At 39.8% G+C, this 24,936-nt stretch overlaps 1 protein-coding gene and 1 long non-coding RNA gene across 3 annotated transcripts in view; one reads left to right on the top strand and one right to left on the bottom strand.

The window, feature by feature from the left end:
* The window catches only part of NR3C2 (nuclear receptor subfamily 3 group C member 2), a 305,523-nt gene that overhangs the window by 197,215 nt on the left and 83,372 nt on the right, over window positions 1–24,936 (bottom strand). The gene's annotated exons all lie outside the window — the stretch shown is intronic.
* Window positions 15,490–18,358, top strand: LOC142105388 (uncharacterized). The gene is made up of 3 exons (XR_012679700.1): window positions 15,490–15,670; window positions 16,590–16,663; window positions 17,924–18,358. It is a non-coding gene; the product is annotated as an uncharacterized LOC142105388 (long non-coding RNA).

Here is a 24,936-nt window from a genome sequence, read left to right as displayed (position 1 = left end):
CATTGCCATAAACTCCCCTCCCTTTTCATCAAAGAGAAAATACCCCTCCCCCCAAAAAAAACACCTCTGAATATTTTATTATAAAGATTATGAAAATAATTAAACAAAAACCACCATAATTTTTTTTTAAAGATATTTTGCGGTTTTAAGTTTTACCAGAATTACATATATGTAATATTACAATAATATTACAATAATAATATTGTGATTGTCATTAATTATTACTGCACCTTAAGTAAGATTGACAAGTTAAGCACTCTGGTTTGGCCAACATTGGTTTTATTTGCTGTTTTAAAGACATCAATATAGTTTTTATACCTCTGGGATCCAATGTCAATTTCATATTTGAAACCAGAAACATGACTTGAAGATTAGTTGCGGCAATGATTTATATGAAATCATGTACCACCCAGGCCCGGCGCTCCCATTAGGCAACCTTAGGCAGTTGCCTAGGGCGCCGGGACCTGCAGGGCGCCGCTGACTAGATTTTCTAATCTAGTCAGCGGCTCGGGAGAGGGTTGCAGCGGCAGCGGGGTGCCGCCGCTGTTTTTCAGTGTCCTCTGTGTGAAGAAGGTGTGGATCAGCTAGAGAAAAGAAAGAAAGGGTAAGTAAAATCTACTTATTTTTTTAGTGTGTTTGCGGCGGGGGGGGGGGGGGGCAAATTTTGCCTAGGGCGCCGAGAACCCTAGCACCGGTGCTGGTACCACCCCTATTCCACTGCACACACTCACATATTTTCAGTGGCTCTACAGTTTGCACTGTCAACAACGACAGCAGAGGTGTTACTAGATCTAGCAGAGACAACATCTCTAACTATACAAAGAGCTAGCATAGGGTGTGTGCTGTGTATATATATTACACCAGATTGAACTGACTATAGATCCTGTTTAATCAGGCACTGCAGTCACAACACACTTTCACTTTGAATCTTCCATTTGACCTTTGGACAGTGCTCTTCATGCAACCAGATGCGAATATGGCCAGTCAGTAACAAAATGGTCAGATTCCCAGGGAGGAAACCTTCATATTAAAAAAGGCTTCACCCTTTGATATATAATATAAATGGTAGAAACCTTGCACAATGCGTCTCCGCAGGATGCTTCTGTTGGTAAACTTTGGCTCATTTTCGGCTCAGACCTCTAGAGGGGTGAACAAAAATGAGCGATGTTTCCTGTACAGTAATTGCGGTATTTCTGCACAGTCCTACGGGACTTAGTAACTGAATCTCTCCCTGTAAGTAATAAAATAGGCACTAAATTAGAACACAAATCAAATGCAGATTAGTCAAGTAACTACTTTGGAGTCAAAATGGATAGTTAGTCCAGTTTTTAAAGACGAACTTTGAATCGTAGAATGTCTCCAAGGTCTTATATGTTCCTCCCATGTGCACTAGATCACTAGAAAGGGAATTTTGATAACTTAATGTTCTGTTTTTATCCTCAGGCAAAATATATCAGATAAAACTACAAACTACACCTTGAAAACAAAGGAATAGTGTCACTGCATTTACATTTCATTGGATTATATTCTTTTGGAGATTGAAAGATTTTAAGGATGCATTCGTTACATGTATGTATACATTAAGTGCCATTTTACAACCTACTGCCACTATCAAACTATGGGAAATGTTGTTGTATTAAATTCATATGGTGTTCCAAAAGTGTAACAGCAAAAACAAATTACTTTCACCACTAATATAGGACATAGCTCTTGCCTATTTATAAGACTAAGATTTAAATATAACCTTTGGGTTCCCCTTGATGTGCAAAAGGGTTTTCGTATCTGGTGACATTGAACTTTCACTACTGAAGGTCATTCTATTCATGCCATAATGAATCATATAGCTATGACACGGAAGAGAAAAACTCATTCTCCTCTTTCGCTCGAATCACAACCTCTGCTCACTGACACTGCAGGTTGTGGTCTCCCAGGAGAATTAATAAACATGACATACAAGATATTGATACAGGATTTATCAAGGTGGCAACAGTAGAAGACACTTTGGAAAAACGAATCAGCAGCAGACTCTCTCGACAAAAAAAAACTGACTAACATAACCCCTGTTGTGTGACATTGAAAATGCAAAATAGTTTCCCAATAGATTTGCCTAATTTATACCAACATTAACATACTTTTATATTTAAAAAGTCTGTTAATAAGGGGACACAAACCTTACATTGAGTACTAGATCAAAGAACACCTTATTTCATTAATTGTGTAATAAATTTATGGAGGTAGACTGACACTTTGTACAGTTGACAATTTGGAACACTAATAACAGATAGTGGTTTCTAAATAGCTAAACAGCCTCTGATAGGTCACTCATTATGCATAACGTAAATTTATTTTCTTCTTAATATTTAAAAAAATTAAATGGCTAAACCAGCTTTAACATATGTCTGATATAGCTTTAAACAGATTCAGACCAATCGTCTTACAGAAATGAACTAGCAGTAACATTCACAAGCATATATGTAAAAGATGCCCAAATACAGGCTGATCTGTTTATTAAGCCCAATGACTACACACAATGTCAGATTGCAGTCACTATACTTTACTTCGACAAGTTGTGATGTGTGAGATTGGGGGAAAGGTGGGCAGGGCTCGGTGATGTGCGAAATCCTGGCCCCGCCCCTGTGACTGACAGCACATTTCTAAGCCTATTACAGCAGGGAGGGGGCCATGATGACATGCAAATTGCATCCTAAGCCCCGCCCCCATCACTTAACCAAACAAGTGGATAGTACCCGGTAGGTTGGCCTGCACTCCCGGGGTCCGAGGACTCCCAGGAATTCGGGAGTATTCCGGACATTCTGGGAGAGCAGGCAACTATGCTTTACACCAGTATTAATAAATATCACATAGATCTTATTTATGTATCAGTTGGCGTTGACTGTTATTTTGGGCCCACACAAGCAGTGATTTGGAATTGCTGCATGTACAGGCACCTTACATTGGAGTTTATTATTATTATTATTATTATTATCCATTATTAATAAGGTGCCACATGAGGTTTGCAGCAAGAGGCCTCTCCTAAAAAAAGAAAAACTCTGACTTTTTGCAATAAACATATAAGAAGCAAATTATCTTGATAGCTGACAAGTAATAAAGCAATGCACAGAGAGCAAATTAATAGTTATTATACAATTAAGCTACATTAGCACCATTGTGATTTAACATCCTATGACCTTAGCAGGAATTTATATATAATATTCATTGATTTTCCACCAACTGAGCTGAAGCCATATTAAAAAACAATGTTTAGCTGAAGATGTATATACCCATATTTTACAAGATAATGATCATGTGGAAAATACTTAAAAAGAATAAAAAACTTGTTTCATATCTGTTTTTCTTAGGAACTGTCTTCTTCCTCCAATGGTAAATTGCTCAATTAGCTAGGAGCTTAATTAACACAGACAAGAAAGCCTGCTAAATTTCTGTCGTTTTAATTCAAACAGATTGTTTGTACTTTTGCTCAATTACATAAGCAATTAGAAACTTTTAACAGAGGACTGGGCTTGACAGGTGTATTAGGAGGTAAACTCAGAATACAAGGGGTTAATGTTTATGAAATGACCTATATGTTGTGGTTGCAGATAGCATTGCACAGTTAAATCCTATTACCCACATGCAGCCTTGTGACAGAGTGGCTGGGTGGCACAGCAGAACCATTGTGACAGACGCATGGATAATGCGATACTATGACCTATGCAAATAAATGTTTTCTGCAGTCACAACTGAAAGATATATCATATGAATTCCAAAATGCATTAGCTTTAACATAATACCAATCTAACACACACAAACACATGGCCTGTCACACTAGTTACGCTGTTTAATGTTGTGGAGCAGGAGGCCCAAGTGTGACTGTTGAATTGCCATTCAGGGATCCCATCAACTACAGCTAATCTTGATTAGAGGCAGTGTGAACAAGGGACAAATATTTAACCCCCACTGACTCAGCCCTGGTTATTTTAGCTAAACTTACATACTTTCCGATAATTCAAAATAAGTGTCACAATTACATATCAAGATTGCTGCTTCTGTCCCAAGCAGACGTTAAAGATATCCTAAAGAGGAAGAGCGTCACCCGAGGTGCCAAGGTTACCTACCCTTTACCCTTGTATTTTAGTTCATTCAGGAATGCCGGAAAATTAGGACCATTCTGTAGATTCCTCAGACAATGATACTGAACGTAACAAATTATCTGAGGTGACAGCAGTTCCCTTAATGGAGGACAATAACAACTATGTACTTTTGTTGACCTTTTGTTAATGTCCCTGACAACCACATAAAACACACTACTGATGCTTTCAACAGCATTACTCCAACGCCGATTACAGTTGTAATCAAATGTAACCAATTTGCCAACTAAAAAAAAAAGAGGACACATTTTTATTTACTTAAGGGCAAAATCATAAAAAAAACAGTATATCCACATCTCCCACTAAACCAGTTATAAGTTTATAACCAGCCAGTGAGTCAGGACACATCTGTGAGCCACACTGGTACGCTGAATATGCCACAAGAATTTAGGTGTGGTAGGATGGTAGGAGAAGTATGGAACGTGAAAAAAAACAAAACTTTTATAAATGTTCAGTGGACAAATTTGGAATTATCACGCATAAAGAACTGTATTTGTCTGCATAGTTAAATGTACATGCATGCATTAATGAATGGTACAATGAAGGCACCTTAAGGGTCAAATGATGACAAAATGTTAAGGCCATACTTGACTACTCTCCCGGAATTCCCGGGACGCTCCCGAATTTCGGGGAGTACTCACGGACTCCTGGATGAGTAGGCAAAGCTCCCGCATTTGCCGAAATTCACGGCAGTGAATAGAGGGGGTGGGGCTTGATCGCATCTAAGCTACACCCCCTACATTCAATGCCGTGAATTGCGGCTTTTAATAGTGGGGGGCGCCCTCCTCCCACCCCACACCCCCATGTTGGCATGTATGGTTAAGGCTACTTGTGTGAAATGATGCAGCATCACTTATACGGGGGTCACACTACTTTTACACAAGAAGAAAAGTTTTACTACAAATAAATACATTTAGTACACAGCGATAGCTCTTTAAAACTAGGAAATTCTATATATCTTCAGTTGCACGTGTGCATTCGCAGTGGATAAAATAACTGACGAGTCCTAAGCAAAAAACATCAACAGTCAGAGGATTAGTGAGAGATTTTAGTTCAGCAATAGCTACAATGCAGACAGATAGTTATTCTCTACTTTAAACCTAGTAATTCTCATGCTACATTACCAGGTATAATGTTTACAGGACAATGTAGATATTGTACGTAAGAATTCTTAACAACCTAACAACCGTTACGTTTATATAACAGACATATAAATATTCTCACAGGAGATGTTCTGCCAACTATGTTTGACAATAAACAATTGCCTAGGCCATGGTTAACAGTTTAGGAAGCATCTGAGGTGAGCACGCCGCTGTCTGCAACTTGCTCAATAGCTGAAAGCAAATCATTATCTGTGTCAATACAGAGCTAAGAATAGAAGCAAATGAGACCTTGGAAGTTGAATAATAGTAATAAAAATTCCAGTTGTTTTGACGTTTTACTTCACCAAAAATGGTCCCTATCAGAGGGTGATCGAGAACACCAACCAATACAGTAATACTGATTACAGTAGGCTCCAACACTTGACTTATGTACAGAGTTCAATTTTAGGACAATTCTCCTTCATTTGTCAGGCATGAAGGTGATGTGTGATACATGATGAGTGACCAGCTATGAATAATAAGTGATGAGTTATGAGCTCACTCAGATCTGCACTTTTCCCACTAGATTGCAAGCTCTTCCAAGCAGGCCCTTCCATGCCCTTTATTTCCACGTGTATGTTCTTATTTTATGCATGTACTATTTTCCCATGGTCTGACACTCGCGGCCACCAAACGCCTTACATATAATAATAAAGGATGAGTGCTGAGCGACAAAACAAAAATGAGTATGAGACTTACTAAAAATATGAGAATAAATGATGAGTGATAAAACTTCACTACATGATCTTTCATTCATTAATTTAAATTTTAAAAAGAAGCACAAAGGCCACCACAAGGAACTGCTGATATTTCAATCATGCCAAACACTGGCATTATGGTTTAAGATCCAGCAAATTAATCTTACAGTATACAGCTGAAGAAGATTATAATGACCAATAATTGTGTAAATGAGTTTCAATGAGAATTATATATATCAGTGTTCTCCCCAACACCTATTTCACGGGTGCTCCAGCCGGCTGTTGTTACTTGCCACCTGGCTCTTGGAGACCAACAGAGTAATATTGTAATATGGGAAACCAGTGTTTCTCCTTTTTTAACAGGCACTATGTGAGCATTAGAGCCAGCAGAGTGTGTTAGACCAGTCCTGGCAGGTGTGGGCAATAACCTGCAACATTTTTCAATATTATTGCAAAATATTACACTGCCCCCACCGGGCTACTTCTTAATGCCACTCACCTGGCAAAATTTTCTGGGGAGAATACTGTATATGATTCATAGATAAGCTGACTTTATTTGTATTTTATGTACATGCTTTTAATGTTTTTAAAGATAAAAATCTACTACATTAAACACTTTTACTTCATATGTTCCATCACAGTTTATATATTATTAATATTATTATTATTATCTTTTATTTATAGGGCGCCACTAGCTATCCGTAGCGCCGTACAGGGACAGACAGAAACACGATACAGGGTGAGACAGCACGGTACAGTTAACAAAAAGCACAGTAACTCCGAAGCTCAATGTACAGCTAGATGAGAGGTGAGAGCCCCAAGCGGGGTAGAGAGAGGAGTAGAAGGGCAGGAGGACCTCGTGGAAGAGACAAGGAGCTGAAGAGCAGAGTTAAGGTGGTGGAGAACAGAAGGAGAGGAGGCCCTGCTCGAAGAAGCGTACAATCTAAGGGAAGGGTAGGACGGACAGAGATGCAATGGTAGGAGGAGGGAATGGGGAGAACAGAGGCAGAGACGGAGATGGGGGAAGAGGAGAATGAAAAGGAGGGAGGTAAGAGGGGGACAGGAGGGAGGGCAGGAGTGGAAGGGGGGTAGGGGGAGACTGGGAGGAGGTCAATTAGGTGGGGGACTGGAGGGCTTTAAGGAAGAGGTGGGTTTTTAAGGCCCGTTTAAAGCTGGAGAGGTTGGGGGAAGTTCTGATGGAGCGGGGGAGCTGGTTCCAGTGGAGGGGGGCAGCGCGGGAGAAGTCTTGGATGCGAGCATGGGAGGAGGTAACCAGGGGGGAAGAGAGGCGGTGGTCGTTAGCCGAGCGCAAATGGCGGGATGGAGCGTGAATGGAGATTAGGTTGGCGATGTAGGGAGCAGTGGAGTTGGAGAGGGCTTTGAAAGTAAGAGTGAGGAGCTTGAACATGATTCTGTAGGGGATGGGGAGCCAGTGGAGGGATTGGTAGAGGGGGGAGACAGAAGAGGAGTGGCGAGAAAGGAAAATGAACCGAGCGGCAGCATTGAGTACGGAGCGAAGGGGAGCGAGATGAGAGCGGGGGAGGCCAGTAAGGAGGAAGTTACAGTAGTCCAAGCGGGAGATAATAAGAGAGTGGACAAAAGCTTTAGTGGCATCTTGGTAGAGGAAGGGCTGAATGCGTGCGATGTTGCGCAGCAAAGGAGAGAGAGGAGTCAAGGGTGACGCCGAGGCAGCGAAGTTGAGGAACAGGGGAAATAGAGGAGTTGAGAACGGTGATAGAAAGGTCGTAAGGGGAGGGGGAATGAGCGGGGGGAAAGACAATAAGTTCGGTTTTAGCAAGATTAAGTTTGAGGAATCTAGAGGACATCCAGGAGGAGATGGCGGAGAGGCAGGCGGACACCCTGGAGAGGAGGGAGGGAGAGAGATCGGGAGAGGAGGGAGGGAGAGAGATCGGGAGAGGAAAGGTAGAGTTGGGTGTCATCCGCATAAAGGTGGTACTTGAGACCAAAGGAGCTGGAGAGTTCACCCAGGGAAGAGGTGTAAAGAGAGAACAGTAGGGGTCTGAGAACAGAGCCTTGGGGGACCCCTACTGGAAGGGAGGAGGGGGGAGATAGATCCAGAGGTGGAGACGGAGAAGGTACGGTCAGCAAGGTAAGAGGTGAACCAGGACAGGGCGGAGCCGGAGAGGCCAAAGGATTGAAGGGTGTGGAGCAAGAGTGGGTGGTCAACGGTGTCGAAGGCCGCTCAGAGATCCAAGAGAATGAGAAGGGAGAAGTGGCCCCTAGCTTTAGCAGAGAGGAGATCGTTGGTGACTATGGCCAGGGCAGTTTCAGTGGAGTGGAGGGGGCGGAAGCCAGATTGGAGAGGATCGAGGAGGGAGTGATCAGAGAGGTAGGTGGAGAGGTGACTGCAGATGAGCCTCTCAAGTATTTTGGAGGCAAAGTGGAGAAGAGAGATGGGGCGATAGTTGGAGAGAGAGGTGGGGTCAAGATTAGGTTTCTTAAGAATGGGGGATACAAGAGCGTGTTTGAAGGAGGAGGGGAAGATGCCGGTGGAGAGGGAGAGGTTGAAGAGGTGGGCGAGGTGGGAGCAGGTGGCGGGGGAAAGGGAGCGAAGGAGGTGGGAGGGGATGGGGTCCAGGGGACAGGAAGACGGAGGAGAGGATGAAATGAGAGAGTGGACTTCTTCTCCCGTAGTGGGGCGGAAGGAGAAGAGGGAGTGGTGGCCAGAGGGAGAGGGAGGGAGGGGAGGAGGAGACTTCGAGTCGGATGGCCTCGATTTTAGAGGAGAAGGAGGCAACGTCAGTGGCGGTCAGGGAGGAGGGGCGGGGTTGACAGGAGGGTGTTGAAGGTGGCGAAGAGGCGGCGGGGGTTGGAGGAATGGGAGGAGATAAGGGATTTAAAGAAAGATTGTTTTGCGAGAGAGAGAGCGGAGCTATAGGAAGAGAGGATGAACTTGAAGTGGAGAAAATCAGCCAGGGAGCGGGATTTTCTCCAGTGTCGTTCAGCCGTTCGGGAGCATTTTTGGAGGAAGTGGGTGAATTTGGAGTGCCAAAGTTGGGGTTTGGAGCAACGGGGTTTGACAGAGTGGGCCTGTATATATACACCATATATAATGGTCTCTATACCTGAGATGCATCCAGCACCAATAAAATAATTTCAGATTCATATTAGGTACATTTATTCATTTGAATTGGTTAAAAAAAAAACTACTTCACCATCTCGGCAACACTGGCTTAGTTCTCTCAAATCTATATCTCATATCAATAACATACAGACAATGACCTAACAAACAACAGGTTGAAGAAAGTCGACGCCCTGTTTTAAAAAGGGAGTAAAGAACTGATACTAATGCTTTATTCTGTATTACTTTAACACTTTCAACTAATCAACAACTTTCCATTTTGTGACTGTTGCTATAAATGATATGACAAAAAAGAAATAGTATATATTTATATATCACCTTAGTGCCTATTCCATCTCCCTTCTTGTATTTACCATAAGTTTCTATATACTTAATTTATTTGCTTGCTCATTTACATCTGGAGATTTTTATTTTCACGTAAAGCAATTGTGTTTTTAATTCCCAGATCTTCATTTTTTTTTTCTGGATTTCTATAGTAAATATAGATCTTACAGCGGTACCCCCACTTAGGGAAAGATTTACAAAGGTGCCACTCCCCCCTACCCAGAGCCCCAGGGGCTGCTATCTGCAACCCCTTTTCTAGGCCTCTGTCTTTCTGTAATATGGAACCAGCAAATCAATTTATTTCATTAATAATTATAATTTATTAAGTATAAACAGCAGCGGAATCCACATTCTCAAATACCCCCACCCTCCATGTTTTTACCTCCCCTCCGGGTGATCCCAAAGAGAAGGTCGAGGGGGTCACCATGGCCCTGTCCCCCACTGAGTGATGCCATGATTTGCATCTTCACGCAGCAGAGGACGGTGTGATGACCTGACTACCAATGAGGTTTTTTCATCACGGCCCCACCCACTTCGTAAGAACATTGAGTGGCATCTGGGAGGGACTTAATCTTCAGGAAGAACCCTTCTCCCCAAAGACTTTTTATGAGGAATGTCAGGGAGAGTAGACAAGCATGCTTCTCACCCCAGCTGTAAGAGGAACAGGGAAGCCCCAAGAAAAACAATTGCACGGATTGATATGATAGTACGGGTAGTGGTATCATCAGATTTGGTTGGTGAGGTGGATTCTCTATTGGAGTACTAGTATACAGACTGGATTAGATATCATTCTTGCTATATGTTGATGATGATAGAGATGATAGATGAAGGTGTCCTGCACCCATACTAAAACATTCAAAGACTAGTACTATGTATTTCTCGTTGGCCAGAGCATTCATCGTTAACCAAGAGCGAGCTTTCAAATACCTTGTTTTACTTAACTGGTTGTTTATGCTATGATTACGTTAGATGGGGCCCATAATGCTGCCCTTATGAATCAAACAATGTGACTTGTAGGGTGGAGTGCAGTGTTTGGTGTGTGTAAAGATAATAAATTAATTTAATTAGCTAAATTAAACAGCAAAATTTAGTGCATGGAGTGTAAGGTGCAAGAGATAAAAATGTTGAAACGCTACACACACACTAGATTTGGAACATTAGGCAGCATGCATCATGGAACAGGCAGTAACAGATGTCATTAGATGAACAGAGGCATCACTAGGTATTTAGACAAGGTAGATCTCTCCCATAATGGTGCCCTTATAAATCAAACAAGGGAACTCTTATTTACTGTATATGTCAGTTGCCATGTATATCTAGATCCAGTTACAATGTCCAGTTTGAGATTAAAATGTAAATCTGGAATCATCCTTTTGGTTAAGCTCAACTCTAGTATCTGTCCTAGTATGGTTGGTTCGAGACGTCCTGAATGGGTGGTTATCCTTGGTAAGATTCAGGAAGGCCAGTAATGTTTGGAGCCCAAGGTGCCTCTGCCTCTGAGGGACAAGGCCAGTAGGTGACCTGAAAATGAAGTGGTGGTGGGACTGGAACCCTCACCTTGCACAACCCTGGGGTAAAATGGACTGCTCGAGACTTGCGGCGGAGGCAGTCCTGAAGACTCATGTATATAAATATGGAATGTATAAATATTATATATATATATTTTATATTAGTAAAGTGTAAGAAATATGTAAAACAGACAGATCAGATAGGCCAATAGTTTGCCTTTCCATACAAGTAATAGTGCATAACTTACATTGATGCAGATTTGGTTGCCAAAAACATATGTATTGACAAGACAGTGCAACTGAAAGCCCCACATTCTGAGAACTTAAAAGGACAGAATTTGGCACGGACAAAGAATACATGTACAGATGGAGATATGATGGCTGACGATTTACGCTATGTGATCGATTTAGAGAACTGTATAGACAAGTTAAATAATTTTTTGAATGATTGGAAACCAAATGCAATAATGGCAGATTTACAAAATCCTTCACTAAGACAAAAGTGGATACAAGACCTCAACTAAGGACAGTGACATTAGTAGACATTTAAAGATGATGATATGGCAAAATGTTAAATGGTGTAAGTCAAGATGGCATTGTCCTTGGGCCCATACACCCATATGTTGAAAAGGACATGCACATAGTTTAACAACCGAAGCACTTCAGCGACAGGGACAGCCACTTTTGAGGCTGAAGTGCTTCATTTGTTTGGGTCCACACAAAAGCCAATATTTTGGTTGTTGAACGGGAGAATAGATAGGGATGTGAACAAATGAATCATGGGCATTTGGATAACAGTGGTCACTGGTCATCTTCCTTAAAGGTGACAAATAACAATGTTATCATCATCCTCATCAAAGATGTCTACATCAATTACATTCTCATGTTAAAAAAAAAGATACACTGTTAGGCAGCATGTGTGACACATTGGAAAGGGTCAGCCGCAATACATTGGCCAAAATTGGTGAAAATTTGGACAGTGGTGTAGAGATCATTGGAAAATAGACTGTAACTGACTGTTAATGCTATAAATAGTAATATAGGAGCAATATCAAAACCAAAACCTTTCATGATTTTGGGGCAAAACCTGTAACAAAACCAAAACACGAAAATACTTTAGAACCAAAACCACATCCAAAACCAAAACACAGGGGTCAGCACACATCTCTAATATTTGATCTAACCAATATAATTATACTAATATAATTAGTGTCCAAAATTAATGATGGGGTCTTTCAATATAAGAGTAGAAATGCAAAAACGATGTGCATCTTTTATGACTTAAGCAATACAGATATTAATGACGAGCTATCACCATAATTTAACATATTCCAGATCAATAGTACAAAAACATAATTAAAACTTTAATAATAATAATATTATTAATATAATAATGATAATAATAATAATAATAATAATAAAACAATTATCTCAATGAACTGTAAAATCAGAAATATAGACAATTTTTCCCTTCATTAGATATTCAAACCTTGCTCGTTAGTGGTATAATATCTGGTAAACATTGGAAATGAATGTAGTCATCTTCTACTCTGATAAATTAAAGTGCTTGAAGCCACCCACCAGCCCCTATACTGCATCTGACTTCCTGGATTTCATATTCATGCATATGGAGCAAATGTTTAACTACTAATTTGCATCACGCTCCAAGTAGAAAAGTTTTGTTTACATGTCGTATGCAGAGTAGAACTTGCCATGACTTTCTCCACAATTGTACGGAAAATAACAATAAGAAAAATTATATTATAATGGTCAAGTGACAAGGAACAAAATAGAAAGAATGTAGATTACATTCCTTTATTCTTTAGAAACACCAATACAAGAATTAAAGTTGCCAGATCAATTTATAGGTTCACCACCGGCGCTTCAAACGGTGGGGTTATAGAGAAAGCTAATTTACACAGAAGAAATGCCCCAGCACACTGCTGTGAACCAGTAAAAGAGCTGCTATTAGTCCATAAAATTCAGAAGTCTCAGCTACATACATTTGCAAATACATGACACTTGCCCTGTAAAAGAGTTTCTGTTAATAAGGTGGCCCTAGCTCTAAACAAAGGGTCAAACCTTCATGTATTTGAAAATTGACTTAGCAAGAGGTACCCCAGTGACCTCCTTTAGAATCATGTTCATTATCTATTGTGCTGTACAAAATAAAGTGATGAGTACAGAATCAGCACATGCTGACATGTACAAATTCAGTGGCAGAACTACCACGGGTGTGGCTGGCAGGGGCCCAGAGCTGAGAGTCGCCCTCAGCCCTTCGAGGCCACCTGAAGCCCCCGCTCGGAGCGGGACTACCTTCTGAGATGCGCCACTTTTGCTATGGGGGGATATTATGTTCCGTCTCTACTTAAATCAATAATGTTTTTTTGCCCCCAATCTTTTCCACCTACACAGATTCAATTGTGGCCACGTATAGTATTCTGCTAATAAGCTCCCTGAATAGAAGATGATGTAGCTCACACAGGGGAAACTTCCTAGTGGACCTGCAAAATATTTTAAACAGTAACAAAAAATGCGATATCCTGCCCCCACAAGGGCATTAAGCCCCACAGCGATGGCACACCCTTCAGCTATCAAAGCCACACCTAGGTCTTATGCAATCAAGTGAAAATATAGAAAAATATTCTGTCCATCAAAAACGCTGAATATCTATCACAAGTATAAAGAGTTGACGGTTTAACTAGTTAAACAGAGGCACCTTTAAAAGCTGTCGGAGCAGGCTATGCTAAATAGCCTTCCTGTGTCCTTACTTCCCAGTGACTAGACAAACAATGACAATGGAAGGTCAATATAAACAGAAAAAACAAGTCGTCTTTTTTTTCCCCTCTTTTTTACAAAAATAATATTTGTTAGTAAAAGTGGGATTTTGTATACTGTACATTAACAAAAGCTTCTCTATTTATCCTGTTGGTTCATTTGAAACAGACATTGACACTATGTAAATAATCCTGATTCATACTGCTTTGTTCAGTATCATCAAGTATACTGTACATGGCAGAAATCCAGAATGAGTAGTTGTCCTTAAATGACTTCCACTCAGCCCTGCCAGATACTGTGGCTCAGAAGCAATTCAAAGGCAGAACACTGTAGCAAATGAGAACTAATGTAAAACAGAGCATGCTCTCCCCACTCATGCAGCCTGTTTTCTACAGAAGACTGACTTGTATACAGTACCTGCACACACATGAACAGTCTGGTGCCAAGTTACTGCATATCACAACTTGCATGGGGGAGACATACAGTATCTAATCTAATAATGGTGGATTATTACAAAACAATTCTGTTTTTATACAAGGCAGATTCTTTGAAAATCCACAGAAACATTGCCTGTATTGTATTAAACGCGTGATGTGGTTTTCAAGCATTTCGCTTTGTTTATCTTCTAGGACCGTCGCATTTTCTTCCTGTGGTTTTAAACTGTTTGCCATGGTCACTAGTTAGGCCATTCTAGCCTCTCCGTCTAACTAGGGCATGCATTTTATTTTAGGCAGTCAAAGGGATAGGACTGGGATAGAGGGACAATCTCGCCTCCACAGGTTTCCAGCAGGGAGCTTCTGCCTTTAATTAATAATAATATAATTTTTGGTTTTATATAATATTAAATATAGATAATATATATATATATATATATATATATATATATATATATATATATATATATATACATACACACACACACATATATATATATATATATATATATATATATATATATATATATGTATATATATATATATATATATATATGTATATATATATATATATATATATATATATATATATATATATATATGTATATATACACATACATACATACACGTACATATACACACACAATGACCTACAAAAATCAGTGCAATAATTTTCCAAACTTATACCCTGAAAACATATTTTTTTTATTTCTTTATGATAGGGGTGAAGGAGCAAATACTTCCAAATGAAGAAAAACGTTTACTAAAGAGGAATAGTAAATATTAGCACTGATATGTCCAAGTTTAATCATTTCTAGTTTTTCCTGATATTATTATTATTAACGACAAGGCAGAAATATTTGATTCAAATAGATATGATTGTATCAAAGCAATCCCTATAATCATATTAACAAATGTGACTATCCACAGAAATGAGGATATTTATGCAGTTTAACTTTATATTGAACATATGTTGACAAAAAAAAAAATACTACACATAAAAATATATCTAGTATGTGTCACACAGTCAGGCTTTGCTTTCTCATGATTGACACATTGTACAACAACAAATGTGCATAGTATGGATTATAAGAACAATCATGCTTTTAAACCTTTCCCACATAATATCCTCAATTAATTTAACCAAGTTCATGTTTTATAGTGGTGTCTCGTGTACAAATGCGTGTATAAAAGAAGAGTAAATAGTATATTGCATTGTATTCCATGGTGATTGCCTGTGTAAATGAGCTGTAAACATAATACATACATCATAGACAAATTTTTATATGTAGACACTATTTTTATATCGCAGACAAGTGTAAATGTATTAAATGTAGACACTATTTTGTTTCAGTTTCTCAGGTTACTTGAAGTTGTGGCACTTTGGAGTAATGAGAAGAATTTAATTGGTCAGCTGCCAAACTCACCACTAGACACATACGATCCACGGCTCATGCAGTGGTAAATGGTGCACTGGGCGTTTTAGTCCTCTTGTAGGCAAAATCAGTTCATGTAGAACAGGTCAATTGACTCCGGTAAGTCATCTTTTCACAGCTTCCTTGTGGGATAAATACTGTTCTACTCAGTGCTAGAAGTGGAAATTTAGAAGTGGCGGTATGAAAAAGGTAACGGGAATGTAAGTGAATGGAATTTGATAGTTTTCCAATGAAGGCAGTAGGAGAAGTGGTGGAATGGCATACTACTGTATACAGCCTACTTCCACCACTGGTTCTACCTAATTTGATTAAAGAAGTGGTCCATGTTTTTCCCCAATTCATATTAACAAATTTGTAGAATTATTTAAATTATTTGCGAACATTGTTAATCATTTAACTTCTATTATGTGTATGAAAGTCATATGTCTGGGGGAAATGGGGAACATTCATAAAAGAGAAAAACACAGTTTTGTGATGCACATTTAATGTGCTTTTGATGCAGTGTGCTCTTACCAATACTGTACTATTAGCACACCATAATGCATAAGAATTATACCACTTGGAAAGTCAGTGGTTCAATGATAATAAATTGTACATATAGGGCCTGAGTCATTAAGGCAAAAATGGAGTAAATGTTCTCTGGGACAAACCATGTTACAATTGAAGGGGTGCAAATTAGTTTATTATTTTGCACATAAGTTAAAAACTGTCTGTTTTTCATATAGCACACAAATACTTAATATCTTTATTACTACACTGAAATTTAAAGTTGATCTAGGACATGTCCTACCCCAACTATAAATCTGTCCCCACATTTTAAATTTACCTCCCCCTCCAATGCAATATGGCTTTGCCCAGGTGCAAATGTTACTTTTTTTTTATGCTTTACTCTCCTTAATGACTCAGGCCCATATTGTTCATATTATCAGGAATTAAAATGTTCCACGTATGGAACATTGCAGTTTTGCAACATTGAAGGACACTATTTTTTTTAACAAAAACAATCTCTATATTTAAGGTTTTACAGCAAACAAGAAAAGTAACACTGTCATCAGAAGCGTTTGCAAGTTATACGGTTACGAAGAACAAAAGGTACAGCAAGTTAGGAGACTGTTTTTTTAACATTGTCAGATTGAAGGGCACACTTAATAGATTGCTTTAATATGACTTGTGTTTTGGAGGTCTTTCTGCCTCAAGAGTATAACTACAAGTTACAATTATAAACGTATGTATGTAAGATAAGCGAGCAAAGCTAGCTAATCAGAAACAAAGACTGATTTATCGAGGTTCAGTTACACATATAACTTACATTACAGGTTGTCACAGACTGTTAACCTACAATAAAGTGGCCAATAACCATTACAGCTCAGTCTACAATAGAACATGTCATACAGTTCACTCTTTCAATAAACTGATAGACAGGAATTGTTTAACGCACAATAATGCTGAAGACACAACACAGCTAAAGAGTAATAATAAAAGAATCCATCACCACCACACCCATCACATTGAGCCTGGCCTATTTCTATGTGTCACATAAATTGTCACCATATCTCAGTCTAGCCTGTTTTGCTGTCCTCTGATGCCTTTCCCTCTCTACCTCCTTCCTCTTTTCTCATTAGGAGTTTAAATCCACAGTACTGCAGCATTCAGCAGCGTTGTCTAGACTGTCTACTGTACTCCACAAGGCTTCGCACTCAGAAATGCTCTGTCACTGTCAGCTACTGTAAAGCATACATAGCAGCTGTTATCATTTCTGGATTTTATATCCCTATCCATAGGCTACATATGTCCATCAAATAAGTATACTGCAATAGCTGATTACCAAACCACCAACTTTAATAGAAAAGGGTGTTAAGAAAATATTAATTTGCATGCAGTGCTTTATTTATGTAGAATTATGCATCCCTAGCTAAAAACCATGTAATCCCAGGTATTTAAGTTTTGATGCTGTTTCTTTGGTGTTCGATACAATGGGTTGAATAGAATAACATATGGTAAAAAAAAAATAACTAGCTACGTTCAGGAATCTTAAACAGAACATAGTGGTATCAACAGCACCACACGAAGTTTGTACTACTTTTTACATTTTTACTATTATTAAGGGGCTTTTTATATGTTAATAGTATATGAAAAGTCCATTAAAAGCATGTACAACAAGCATTAAGAATTAAAGCTTCTTCATTGAGGACCCAATGACACGGTTTATTATACAATAAAGCTTTATTTTATAAATAATCCAAGGATATGTCATACAGGTACTATAACTATAAACACATCTTTCTCTCGTACTGCATTTTGGAGCATCATTCAAATTGCAGTTTTATTGTATATGCTTTACCTTCTCTATAGGTCAGGGATGGGGAAGTTACAGCAGGATAGCTGATGCCAAATTTATCCCCAAGGATACAGAGCTGAGAGACCAGACCCGATGACACCAATAACCTTTAACTTCCCATCTGAACAGGAGAAAATGGACTATTCTGCTCCACATTAAAAACTGTATATAAACTTCTGTTACTGTTGCAAAGACAAAATATTCTAGTTTTGCATTAAACAGGGCAAAAACTGGCAAACCAGCAATAAAACATTGAGAAAGTAAAATGAAGCATAAAAGATATTTATAACACATTATTACTTACAAGACTGGGGTTGTTACAATTATAATCACCAAATGTGAGCAACTGCTCATTGATCTGTTTTCTAAAATACTGCATTGCTACAAAGAAAATCTGCTTAAAACACTACAGTAACAAAGGCAATGGTTCCCAGATAATATGCAAGGGTGCCAGGGCCGCCATTAGGGGGTTACGGGGGGTACTGTTGTACCGGGCCCGGGCTCACCAGGGGGCCCGGTACAACAGCTTAGCACAGACTTACCTGGGGCCCGCCGCTGGTCTCCGCTATTCTGTCTTCAGCCTGGCTGTCACCGTGACAGCCAGGCACCAGGATCCGATCGCAGGGGTGGAGGATTCATTCCCCCTGCGATCATGTGCTCTGCCTGTGACAGATCAAATGATCTGAAGACAGAATAGCAGAGACCAGCAGCGGGCCCCAGGTAAGTATGTGTTGCTCATGGGGGGGCGCTCATGGGGGGGGCGCTCATGGGGGGGGGGGGGGCCGGGTGGCACGGGGGCCCGTACTGGGCCCGATTTTTTCTGAAGGCGGCCCTGAAGGGTGCGAGGCAAGGCCTGGAGGTGGGGTTCAGTGCGCAATGTAAACACTGGAAAAGTCAGCAGATATCCTTAACAATGTCGACAATCACAATGCAGATATTAAAAGAGCATTACCGGCTGGTCCAGATGTGTAGCCGCAGAAAGTGCTCTCATAATGGCTGCATTGTGAATATTGACAATCACACTGTGGACATTTACACGCTGTTACCAGAATGGAAGTGTCGGCATTTAGACTAGACATTTTCACGTTGACAGGATAACTGCCGACACTTCCAGTGTCGGAAACGTGACCACATCCCCCGGTGGTGGTACCTGAATGGATCCCTGAATGGATACCTAAATGGACAGCAGCTGCAATGGTTTAATCAGGTGCAGCTATCCAATTGAAACATTTGACTCCTTTCAACACTGTTTTGATACTGATGGTTGTAGAATACAATAAAAGTAAATGACACCCATCTGCCAGACAGGGGAAGAGTGGTTTATGTAACCTTGAAATTACAGTTTTATTATTTAGTAGTTGTAAACTACTTATATAGCATGTTTGTTCCAAAATGTCCAGCTGTTAGTTATTTATCTCTTTTTTATTTGTATTTTCACTTTTTCTGCTAGCATTTTCTGCCTAGTGCCAATGGCTCCACCATGCAATGAAACAATGAAGACAATGTATGAGCTGGAACCTGCCACAGTCAACTATATGTATATTATTAATACACACTAAAATACCAATGTGTGTTGATAAAGATAATTGTGTAGCTTTATATAGGGACAACAGGTCCACCATAGATAGCAAGATACAGTTTATCTAAAAGTGTCTAAAGTACACCCACTTTTATTCTCTCACTTCTACATAAGGAGAACACTAGGGGTCAGTCCTTGGACTGCCACCCACCAGGAGGTCTCAGCAGCTTGTGGGGAAGATCTGAGGGGCATTTGGGGAAATGTGAGGGGCATGCGGACAAATGCGGGGGACATGTGAGGCGTTATGAGTTACTTTTGAGGGGCATGTAGGGAGATCTGAGAGGCATGGGGGGGGGGGGGGTTATAGGACATACAAGGGCATTTTGTAACAAGTGGGGGCCTGAGGTCATGTGAGGCTATTTTGGATATTGGAGGGCTGCAGCTCATGAAGTTAGGATACAGTCACTGCTTAGGACTATCTTGTAAGCTTCTCCTACTTCAGAATTCCTTCTGTGTTACCTTCTCTGCAACTATTAGATCTCTGTATGCTGATGAAGTCACAGGGAAGAGACAGATGCCATTTAATGCTACCAATATGCATGCAGACCATAATTGTCATGTTTTTTTCTGCTACAAATTTGTGTGCAATGAGCTTGTAAGTGACTGCAGTCTGCATTATAGAAACGATACACGCCCATCATTGGGATTCAAAGTGCCTGCAAAAGGTGAAATCACAATAAGAGAGAAAAATTTTGTGAAAATATAGGTTTTATTACTTTCTAATTTACTTTATAACTTTTATTACGTATATTATTTGTAGATTATCCTTTAAGAATAGCTCTGTAGCTCTACCCACTCGCTGAGAAGTTGAACAGGAGAACTGCAGAGAGAGTGTTTAGAAGTCAATAGTGATGTCTATTGGGAGAAACTGTAGCTGCTGCATTGACTTCTCAGTCTGCTTCATAGCTCTGTGCACTGCATCAGAAGTCAGCCAAAAGCTTCTGCTACACTAAAGTAGTGATATCAGAGAGTGAATGGGAAGGTGGGACAAAAAGCATTGAAGTTATATATCCCTGTCAGAAACTTTTCAGGGTCGGACTTTTTATTTGTAAATAATATGAATAGTGAATGCACGTGATGTGTTTCCCTTGGGATACTCCGGAATGACTTTAAGTGTTCTTTATAGTTTAACATTCACTGAACTCATTCATACAGTTCTATAACCAAATGTTAAATCACTTATGAACTTTCCAGTTAATCATCCCTAGTTTTAGATTAACAAGCACAGGAAAACAAAGTCTTGTTGAGGTTGACTATCAACCTATTATAAACTTAATTATGTTTTCCAGGCAATGGCATAAACAAGAGTTTTATGAGGGGGGCAAGTCAAAAGTGGGAGGGACTTTAATACATTTATCTAACATTCTCCCCCAGGGACACAGGAAAACAAACACCAGCATGTCACATAGCATTTGATATCAACATTATACGTTACATATTAGCCAAAGCCATATAAAAGTCTGACTTACAGCTTATATTTTACCATGACCTCTGCTTATCCATGATCAAGAATGTGAAATCAAGAGCAATCAAGTTTTATGTGATACTGTCTGACTCCCTCAATAAAATAAATATGTTAAAGTGCGTTAGCTCGACTTAGGCCCTACGTCAATGTGCAAATCTGCAGCAGAGAACAAGTCAACAAAACCAAAAGTGGACTAGGTTATCCATTAGTGCAGTGTTTCCAAACCCTAGTCCTCAAGGACCCCTAACAGTGCAGGTTTTCCATATCTCTCTGCTGGAGCACAGGTGTAATCATTACTAACTGACACATTCTGAAAGATCCACAGGTGGTATAATTATATCACTGGTCACCTGGAAAACCTGCACTGTTAGGGGTACTTGAGGACTAGGGCTGGGAAACACTGCATTATTGCAAAAGCCGGCCTTCTTCACAATACTAGAATTCATTTTGTCTTTTATATACAGTACAATTCCAACATGTTTTGGAGGAAAATAATTTAAAAAAAAAAGAAAGCACAGGATTGTTCCTAAGAACAGAAAATTTAATTCAGATTTTTTTCCCATCTGGCAACTTCTGTCTAAACGGAGGCATTCATGACTAATAAACTCTGTGTCCTGAGAGAAGGGTATACCACAAGCTGACCACAATAGGTAAAGTATGTGAGATACATTAGTTATACACTCTATGAGAGATGAAAGTTCTTCAAATATGTCCCTTTATCCAAAACAATAAAATATCAACATATTGGGGCCAATTAAATTCGGCTGCGTTATTCTAGGAATAACACGTTACTACGTTAATACCGTTACTACGGCAAAAGTGCTCAGTATTACCGATAGTACAGTAATTTTAACGTTGACTGTTGCTCGCAGCTCTCTGGGCCGTGAGCAAAAAATCCGGATTAAAGTCACCGTATTAAAGGCAGGGCCAGATTAAGGGAGTGGAGGCCCCCGGGCTAAGGGTACTGTTAGAGCCACCCCCGATATATATAAGTCAGCATAATATAAAGCTGTGAGGCACACAGCCCCCCCCACCCGAGCGCTTACCTCCATCCGTTCATCCGTCACTCCTTGTAGTGCTTCTGCGGTATGCAGTAAGCTCCTTACTGAGGATATCTCACGAGAGTGAGACTATTATTCATAGTCTCACTCTCACGAGATCTCCTCAGTAAGGAGATTACCGTGCGCCGCATCCCATTTGCTGTTAGCTGCCTGCCATTCTCCTTGACCAGCTGACAGTCGGAGCCGAGGGAAGGGATGCCCCCGATCAGATGACTGCCGGCGGGCTCCCCAGATGTCTGAGGCCCCTGGGCTCTAGCGCAGTTAGACCTCGGGTTAATCCGGCCCTAATTAAAGGTAATAGTACTAAGTGCCTCGTTAATCCTAGACTAACGTGGCCGAATTGAATCGGCCCCTAAATGTACCACTCAAAATAAAGGGGGACAAAATACATACATGTTAAGATACAGTTTATTTATTAAAAAGCTAGCTGCAATATAAGTCAGCAAGTGGCATATACCTGTAATCAGAGGTAATTATGTATTTTTAACAATCAAAAGTGACTGAGCAAGAAGAGCCCTCCTAACATACACATACTCATTGAAAGCCACAGATTAATGAATAGACAAGGGGGGTAATTCAATTGGCCGCGTTACCTGTGAGAGTAACGCGAGTCATGCACTATTATCGTTAGTATGGTCATTTTAATGCAGATTTCTACTCGAAGCTCTCAGACCTGCAAGCATTGACATTACTGTACTAACGGTAAGCATGCGCACTATTACCATAGTAAAGGTTATAGTGTGCAGGCCACATTACTTCACGCGGCCAATTGATTCCCCCTCCAGATCTCTAATAATACCTAAACTGATCTGAATATTACTAGTGACTCTTCTATATAAATAAACTACCATTTTATTTTTACTGCTCCTTTAAATTTTTGTAAATAAACATGCTTATCACGAGCAGCACTGCACAAAAAACTCTTCATTTAAGTAATAAAAAAAATAAAAAAATGACAACTTAAGTGAATGTAAGATGGAAAAAATATTTATGAAACATTTTCTATATTGTTTAGCTTATAAGTTATGTTCTGACACATGTTTATGTCAGCGTGCTCCATCCTCCTCTCTAGTTATATAAAGCTGTGTAAAAGGAATTCTTATAAAAGCACACACAATTCAGTAGTGAGTGATCATTTCTACTGATTTGGAGATATTTTCTCTGTTCGGATGTCTATGGATTACAAGCAATTATATTTTAGTAATTGCATTTCAAGTGCTGCTTGGAGCCTAGGAGGTGGAAAGCACATTTAGAAGTGGCTTGTCTCCAATATATGGGAACCTGGAAAGTTAGACTTGATACCTGAGCCTTTTGAAGGAAATGAACTGCAGTCCTAATGTGCCTTATGGCGGTTCCTTTTGTTCACCAAACTAAATAGGCTATTTGAGTCTCGATGTCTCCTGCTATTTTGTAGTGGTGGAACTAAAAATAACCACAGAGCTGAGCACATATGACAAAAATGCATTTTGAATACAAATCATTGCACAGAGAAGGAGAGAAGGAACATAGATAGACCTTTAATAGTCCACACCAAACACACTGTATCTTTTTACTGAGTGTGTAATTTTTCACTGAATGTTATAGTTACAGAAATCTGCATTGAGCTAGGCTGTGTTGTAAAACAGAAACTCAGAAATGCCAGTATTCACTGTGACACCCATATGCCTAGATTTAATTTATTTAGCATTGAGGAACGTCCACTACCACTTATTTGCTAGAAAAAAAAAAGTAGTCAGTGAACTGCTGTAAAAATTCACAGAGAGTACAGGATGCCCACTACTAACTATGCCAGGCCTGGCCAATGTGCGGCTCTCCAGGTGTTGGGAAAATACATGCCCCTGAATGCTTTGCCAGCAGATAGGAAGCTGATAGCTGGCATGGCATGCTGGAACTTGTGGCTTCACAACACCTGGAGAGCCTAAATAAGGTTGAACAATGAAAAAGAGATTAAATAGACAAGTGAGAAAAAAGGTATGTTGAACAAAGGGAATGTATCATGGACGTTTAACTGAAGGAGGAAAGGAATGCAGTCAGTAAGTACAGTGGAAGAAAGAAACAGAACAAATAAATGCAGTCAGGAAAGGGATGCAGTGAGGAAGTTTATTGGATATAGGAAAAGGATGCAGTGATGAAGTTTACTGGATATAGGAAAGGGATGCAGTGAGGAAGTTTACTGGATATAGGAAAGGGATGCAGTGAGGAAGTTTATCGGATAGAGGAAAGATATGCATTAAGGAAGTTTAGTGGATAGAGGAAAGGGATGCAGTAAGGAAGTTTACTGGATATAGGAAAGGAATGCAGTGAGGAAGTTTACTGGATATAGGAAAGGGATGCAGTGAGGAAGTTTATTGGATAGAGAAAAGGGATGCAGTGAAGAAGTTTATTGGATAGAGAAAAGGGATGCAGTAAGGAAGTTTACTGGATATAGGAAAGGGATGCAGTGAGGAAGTTTATTGGATAGAGAAAAGGGATGCAGTGAAGAAGTTTATTGGATACAGGAAAGATATGCAGTAAGGAAGTTTATTGGATATACGAAAGGGATGTAGTGAGGAAGTTTATTGGATAGAGGAAAGGGATATAGTGAGGAAGTTTATTGGATAGAGAAAAGGGATGCAGTGAAGAAGTTTATTGGATACAGGAAAGATTTGCAGTAAGGAAGTTTATTGGATAGAGGTAAGGGATGCAGTGAGGAAGTTTATTGGATAGAGGAAAGGGATGCAATAAGGAAGTTTATTGGATAGAGGAAAGGGATGTAGTGAGGAAGTTTATTGGATAGAGGAAAGGGATGCAGTAAGGAAGTTTATTGGATAGAGGAAAGGGATGTAGTGAGGAATCTTACGTGTAAAATAGAGGATGTATTGAGGAATGAAGAATGGATTGCAAAGAGTACAATGGCAAAGTTTGCAGTGCAGGAAAGAAAGG

The sequence above is a fragment of the Mixophyes fleayi genome, chromosome 1, assembly GCF_038048845.1.
Source record: "Mixophyes fleayi isolate aMixFle1 chromosome 1, aMixFle1.hap1, whole genome shotgun sequence".
In the NCBI taxonomy this organism is placed as follows: domain Eukaryota; kingdom Metazoa; phylum Chordata; class Amphibia; order Anura; family Limnodynastidae; genus Mixophyes; species Mixophyes fleayi.
This window is presented reverse-complemented; position numbering and strand designations above follow the sequence as displayed.